The 6418-nt window shown below is 40.7% G+C and overlaps 1 long non-coding RNA gene across 1 annotated transcript; it reads right to left on the reverse strand.

The window, feature by feature from the left end:
- Positions 1-5099: 5099 nt before the first annotated feature.
- LOC119916258 lies at positions 5100-6195 on the reverse strand. The gene is made up of 2 exons (XR_005447081.1): positions 5632-6195; positions 5100-5512 (listed from the first exon to the last, which is right to left on the reverse strand). It is a non-coding gene; the product is annotated as an uncharacterized LOC119916258 (long non-coding RNA).
- Between the last annotated feature and the right edge of the window lie 223 nt (positions 6196-6418).

Below are 6418 nucleotides of genomic sequence, written 5' to 3' on the forward strand. Positions count from 1 at the left end.
AATGTACAAATATAAGAAGACAAGACTTAAAACATTACCAGGTATGTACAATTCAGTTTTCATTGACTGCCCATATACAATCAAAAAAGGGTCCAGTTGTGGCTAATAGTTTTACAATTCCCCATATTTCTACAACAGAGGTGGTGGGTAAAATGTCATCAGGGCCAATAGTCAAAACTGAAAGATTTGAGAATAATATCAGGTTGACAAATACCAGATGTTCCTTTTAAAACTAAATGTCTCTTAAGCTATTAACAAGTGGATATTACATTTGAACAAAAGCAATTCATTTGTGTGTTTTGTGTCATACAGCTGTCTAACCTCCAGGCCAGGGTATTAAATTCAGGATCACTGCAGCCAACAAATGCATCCATTCCACCATAAGCAAATTTTGTCTGCTTATAGGCACTGTTTTCTGAGAAATAGTCTTTATTAAGTCCCCAAGGGTGGAAACACCATTAAGGAATATGAATTCCATCCCACTCATGCCATCATCAAATCCACCAAGAATCGAATTAACATCTGTTGTTGTTTTCTTTCAATTTGCCACTAACATAAAAGTGTCATAAAATTCAGTAGGGCCCGCTTTAAGCACCAAGGATGTAAATATTTTGCTCAAGAAAATGTAAAATTAAGGCAGAGTCGATGCTGCGATGTGATGTGTTTTCCCACTGACAGTTTCTTATTGTTTTGTGGTGAGACATTAGTCCATCATCTCACGCAGGCACCAACCCTCGATCTCCTCATTGATCCCACACAAAACAAATGGCAGTCTCAGACAGCGGGACATAATGCCTCATCCTGACCAATCCATTAACCCCTATCACAAAGCTCCCACACTGAAGATGGAAAGCGTTGATGTCCCACTGATAGACAGAATGACAGAGAAAGGAAGGTAGGAGTGGTGAAGAAAGTGTTGTGGAAAGAGAGAGGAAAAACAGGGAGGCAGGAACTGTATGTGGAAAATAAAAGAAATGGAGTCATACAGAGAGGGAAAGAGAGAAAAAAAGAGGAGGAGAGAGACAAGGATAAAGAATGAAGCTGCCATAATGGAAAAAAACATTCTGCTGCACCGCTCATCTAATCCTAAAACTACACCTCGCCCAGCAATAATCAACCAATTAAACCAAAGCTTGAGTATCACATATCCCCTTCTAACAGCGGGTATTTGCAGCAAAAACTAATAAAACCGCACTAATTTATGAACACTTGTTAGTCAGCTGTCATCATGTGACGTAAGTGTAGAACTTCAGTCACATAATGACACCTGAGCCGTCTCCATTCTCTGCAGAAGCTTGTAAGATGCAGGTGAAAGCTCAAAGAGACAATAGTTGGACCTTTGAGCTTAGATTATTCTGAGTGAACTTACTAACTCACAAAATGTAAAGTTGGATTCAACCTATTGAATGCCGTGGCATCATCACAGCATTAGACGAATGTGCCGTACATTATCAGCTTGTTTCGCCAAGTTCTTATGTAACAAATTGCATACATGGGTATGCAGCCTACAGAATGGGAAAGTTAAGCTGATGAAAAGGAAATTACTCAGTTAGCCACAATTTCCTTGAGAGGTAGTTACATTTTCAAGGATATGCACATCAGCTCTGGCAGGGGCATAGTCTACATGCACTATAGCTCATAAGTGACAGGAGAAAGCAAAGCTAAAGTGTCAATTACTCATTACATTTTGCTCATTTGAGAAGGTAATTACTGTTGTTAAAGAGGTCATATTATGCTCATTTTCAGGTTCCAAATCTTATTTAGGGGTTGTACCACAATAGGTTTACATGGTTTCATTTTTAAAAAACACCATATTTTTGTCATGCTACACATTGCTGCAGCCCCTCTTTTCATCCTTTGTGTTGAACGCTTCGTTTTAGCTATGGAGTGATGCATCTTACCTCTACAAGATCTTTGTTGGGAGTTGCACATGCACAGTTCCTAGTTAAGGACTACTAGCCAATCAGAAGCAGAGTAGGGCGGGTCCGGAGAAGCCGGTAAACACGGCTTCGGTTCAGCTATATATCCCCTTACAAGTTTTGTATTGACTGCCTGGAGGGTAGCTAGTATTTGGAAGGGAGAGGCAGCAGGTGGACGTCTTGTCACTGTGTGCTGCAGTTCAGTGTTTTTCCACCGGTGTGTTTGAGGACGTGTCGGACTAGTCGCTAGGCGAGCATTATGATGCGCATTTTGCTGTGAAGTCACAGAGAACCAAAGGAAAAGGCTGGACTACAAACGAGCTGTTTTCAGGCAGTTCCTTTGGGGTGGACTTTGGGCTCTTTGCAAACCTGTTACATACACAAAAGAGGTATATAACTCAATAAAGGAGAGGTAAAAAGACAAATAGCATAATATGACCTCTTTAAGCAAAGGTGCCTTTTACCAACTCCAAAGCCTCCACCAAGTGGGAAGCTTCCGGTCTAAGACGTGAATCCATTGCAGAAGTCCCTTAAACCTGCATTCTATCGAACGGCCAGCAGGGGTAAAATGACCCTACTTCTCAGCTGATTTATTACCTCAGTAAAGACTTTCTTAATGAGTTTATGGTCTCCGTCGCTAAGTCTTCTTCAATGCAACATGATGTTCATTTAGTAAATTATGTTGTTCCCATTTAGAGTATGCTTCAGGGCGGGATTATCTATGATTGACAATGGCGACCTGTCAATCAGGCTAGAGTGACTCATACCCACGACACTGTGTAAATTTAACCAGCGCCGTTGAAAAAATGTGTTAGGAGTCGGCTGTTCACTTTCTCTGGTGAGTCTGGTGTCTAGTGTTCGCTAGACAAAGTTATCAGCCCTGTTAAAATGACAGTTAACGTGAATTAGCTAAGCAAGCTCCACACACGGGTCGTCCAGTCATGTCTGGTGCCGCTTGTTGCAAAAAAGTATGGCAGCGCTCAATCGGCCAAACTCGAGGCTTCAAAAGGGCAGTCCACAAACCAACGGGAAGACTTCACGATGACTACATCCACTTCTTTTATACAGTCTATGGCCTCCACAAACACATATCACAATTTATGTAATACACATTAAAAATTACAAAACAAAACATTAGGGTTTAACAAGGAGCCAGCTGTCAGTTTGGAGTTATTCCAACAGCTAGCTTAACATTAGCCCAAGTGACTACAAGCTTTCCAATAGTCTGATCCTCAGCCACAGGGTTCACAGACCCTCAAATTTCCACGACAACCAGGTGATTCCAGAATTTAGCTTTACCAGCAGCTAGAAGTAACAACATGTAAGCATGAAAAAGTTACAGGGAGGCATGTTTTTGTTACCAGAAGACACATTTCTCCTCTATTGGCAGTGGTTAACATCCTCCACCGTCTCAAAACCCTGTGCCAAGTTAATGTGTCGGGGAGCAGTCATTCCACTGAACACAGAGACCAAACTGAACATTGCTTATAAGTTTAAAGCCATCTTAAAGCCTCTGCAAATAATATATATTCTTAGTGAGAAAAATTCTTGCCACTCAAGACTGAAATAGACTTTTGTAAGTGTTAAAAGCACTCACATTTAATGACTTACTTTTACAAACTCCAGTGGTGGACAGATTAAGATTTATATCATTATTCAGCTCAAAATACAGGTTCATTTACTTTTGTGCAGATTCCAGTAATCAGAAATTTAACATATTTAGGCTATCTTAGCAATCTGAGTAAACCTTTGCACACTACTCACAAAAAAATCCTGTCCACCATGACCTGCATGTCTTTTGCACACAACAGTTCAGACCACAGTCTTGAAAAACAGCTGCCATGGCTAAACTGAGGTTATAATGAGGCTTTGAATTGGGCAGCGTCTTCCTGGCTTACTGGAAAACGGTAGCACCAGTGGCCACCGCGCATGCCGGCAGGTTGGGGAGAAGTCAGTGGGTCTTCATTAAAGCCAAACCACAGAGTGAGGAGGAGGGAGGCCTCGTTCTCCGTGTTCTCTCTGGGCTGCTTCGGCTTTGTCAGCCCTTCTTTGTAATTAGAAGAGACCTCCTCCTCCCACTGTAATTAACAGCAATAGGATGTGTGCTGTAATTCAGCCTCCTGCTTTGTCATGCTGATATGTTTCTGGTAAGGGCTGATGCTGGGTGGGCCAAATCTCATGCTTCTGCAGTGTTATAACATGGATCTTTTAACACAATAACAATTTTTTTACCCCTTTCTGAATTTAAAATATATATACTTATACAGTCACATCTGAGAGATCAGTCAGGTATCATAAGTCTGCTGTCTTTGAGCATTTGGTAATGTAGGTTAGAGCCTGCAAATTACAGTCTAATTATTTTGTATATGCTATGAATGAATTACTTACTGGGTACATATACTGGGGTACAAAGTTACGCAATATGATGGTAAAAATTGTGCTTAAAGACCTGAGTACCAATTTAATAATTGTGAAGTACAGTAATATAATTCCAGGATTCCAGGAAAAATGGGTGACAGTGCCAATATTGCAATGTTAGTTGTATCATTTTCTTTGAAATTATGATATACTTAACTTAAAATAACAATGTCAAAGGTAATTATATAAGGAGTACTTGTTATTCTTAAAGCTAGGGTAGGCAATTTATTTAAGAAGCATTTTGTTTGTTGAAATTATTTTTAAATCCAAACAGCAATCAAATGCTGTGACACAAAAATTAGATACACATTAAGTATTTTATTAATGCCTAATATCACAAAATATTTACACAGTAATTTGTGGGCTGTAATCTAAAGCGTAACTAACTGATACTTAAGTGACTTGATGAAAGTTTGACCCTGACATTGATTGAAAGCCTCTGCTCTCTGTCTCTGAGTTGCTTATTGTTTAAAAGTTGTGGTCAGGTCTTAGCAGGTCAAAGCAATCCGAGGTCAACCGATGTCACAATCCTGAGGTACCCTTGTTACTCTATCACATTTCTGATGTCAGTTAAATAGCTCACAGCTGCACAGAGGTAGAGGCAGCCCCGGGTCATATAGTAGTAAAGAGTTGGCAGCAGGGAGGCTTGATAGGAGTGAAGAAGGGATGTGCCATACTTAAGTAGGCAAGACATCAGCATAGACAGAGCGCGAGCAACTAGATGCTTATCATACCACTCTCACAGATCCCTTCCAAATGATCAAAAGGGGTGTATCTATTTATTTTCAACTGATGAGTGTGAACAAATGTTCTTCAGCGATTCTCTGCTGACAAGTCAAGACATAAATGGCAGCCATCAGACGTTCTCTGCATGCATCTTCTGTTTTGATGTGGCACGGAAGAGCTGTGATTGCCTAATCCTGTTGAGATGACAACAGGGATGACGCAGGCTGGTGCGTTTGATGGCCCAGGGGGCAGATATCTCCAGAGGGTCATCTTTGTTGATACGAGGTGGGTGTGTTTTATGTACCCGAGTAGATCTTTACTCTCTGTCTGTCCTTTAGTGAGTTCAAAATTACAAAACCTACCCTTCTCCTGCTTCACCTACTCAGTCTTGTCTCTCTCCAAACAAGCCTGTGATTGGATGATATTTTTAACCTGTTTGTCCAAAGGTCCTTGGCATATTGAGGAGGGAAAAAAAGAGAGATGAGTGGGAAGAGAGATGAGCCGTCATCGAAACACATTTGTGTCAGGTTGTGTCCGATGTGTTGCAGTAATCTATGGGAGCACTTACGTCTGTGACATGAAGGGTCATTCATCACAAGCCTCCTCAGTCTGTGGCAGGAGAACGCTGGCAGAAGAATTTCAATGCAACACATGTGCAATACATCACGGTGGACGTCACTCCATAGCGCGGCGAAGCACGTTCAACACATCCGTCTCACATTTTGAGGACCCTCAGTGTTGGCATCAGGGTGCACCAACATTGCCCTCTAAAATGTTCCAAGATGTCAACAAAGATTGGGCTCAAAAATATGTCTAAGCAGGGAAATAAAAACTCTATGCTCTAACTTTATTGGTTAAGCTTAAGAAAGAGCCGGCACAGGTCAAAGACTGTAAACAAATGTGTTGAAATGCCTTCGTCTAGACAACACAGAATAGTAAAACAGTGCTGTGGGCCAGATAAACATTAACTGGAGCTCCAACGCAACCTATTTTTGTTCAAGCCAAAGACTGGAAAAGCACTTATCTCTGGAAATGGCACAATATCATTTTCCACTGTCCTGGGAGTTTTTATTACAGCTCAGAGACTTTGCGGCGCTAATTAAAATGGACATGTGTCCCTTCAAATACCTTTTTTTCTATAAATCAGAATGTGTGGTTGTTGTCTTCTTGTATAGAGACTGTGTTTTCTCAATTCTTCAGCATAACACTGAATAATTTTCAGTTCTCTTGTAGCAAGATGTAATAAATAGAGTGCATATAAGGTGTCAAAGATTTTTATAGGAAACAACTAACAGCAAGCACTTATTTGGAGAATCATTAGGGGACAAGTCCTAATTGCATCTGTTAAACACTAA

The sequence above is a fragment of the Micropterus salmoides genome, unplaced genomic scaffold, assembly GCF_014851395.1.
Source record: "Micropterus salmoides isolate LMB-PRFRI ecotype aquatic unplaced genomic scaffold, ASM1485139v1 Ms_hic_scaffold_21, whole genome shotgun sequence".
Taxonomy (NCBI): Eukaryota; Metazoa; Chordata; class Actinopteri; order Centrarchiformes; family Centrarchidae; genus Micropterus; species Micropterus salmoides.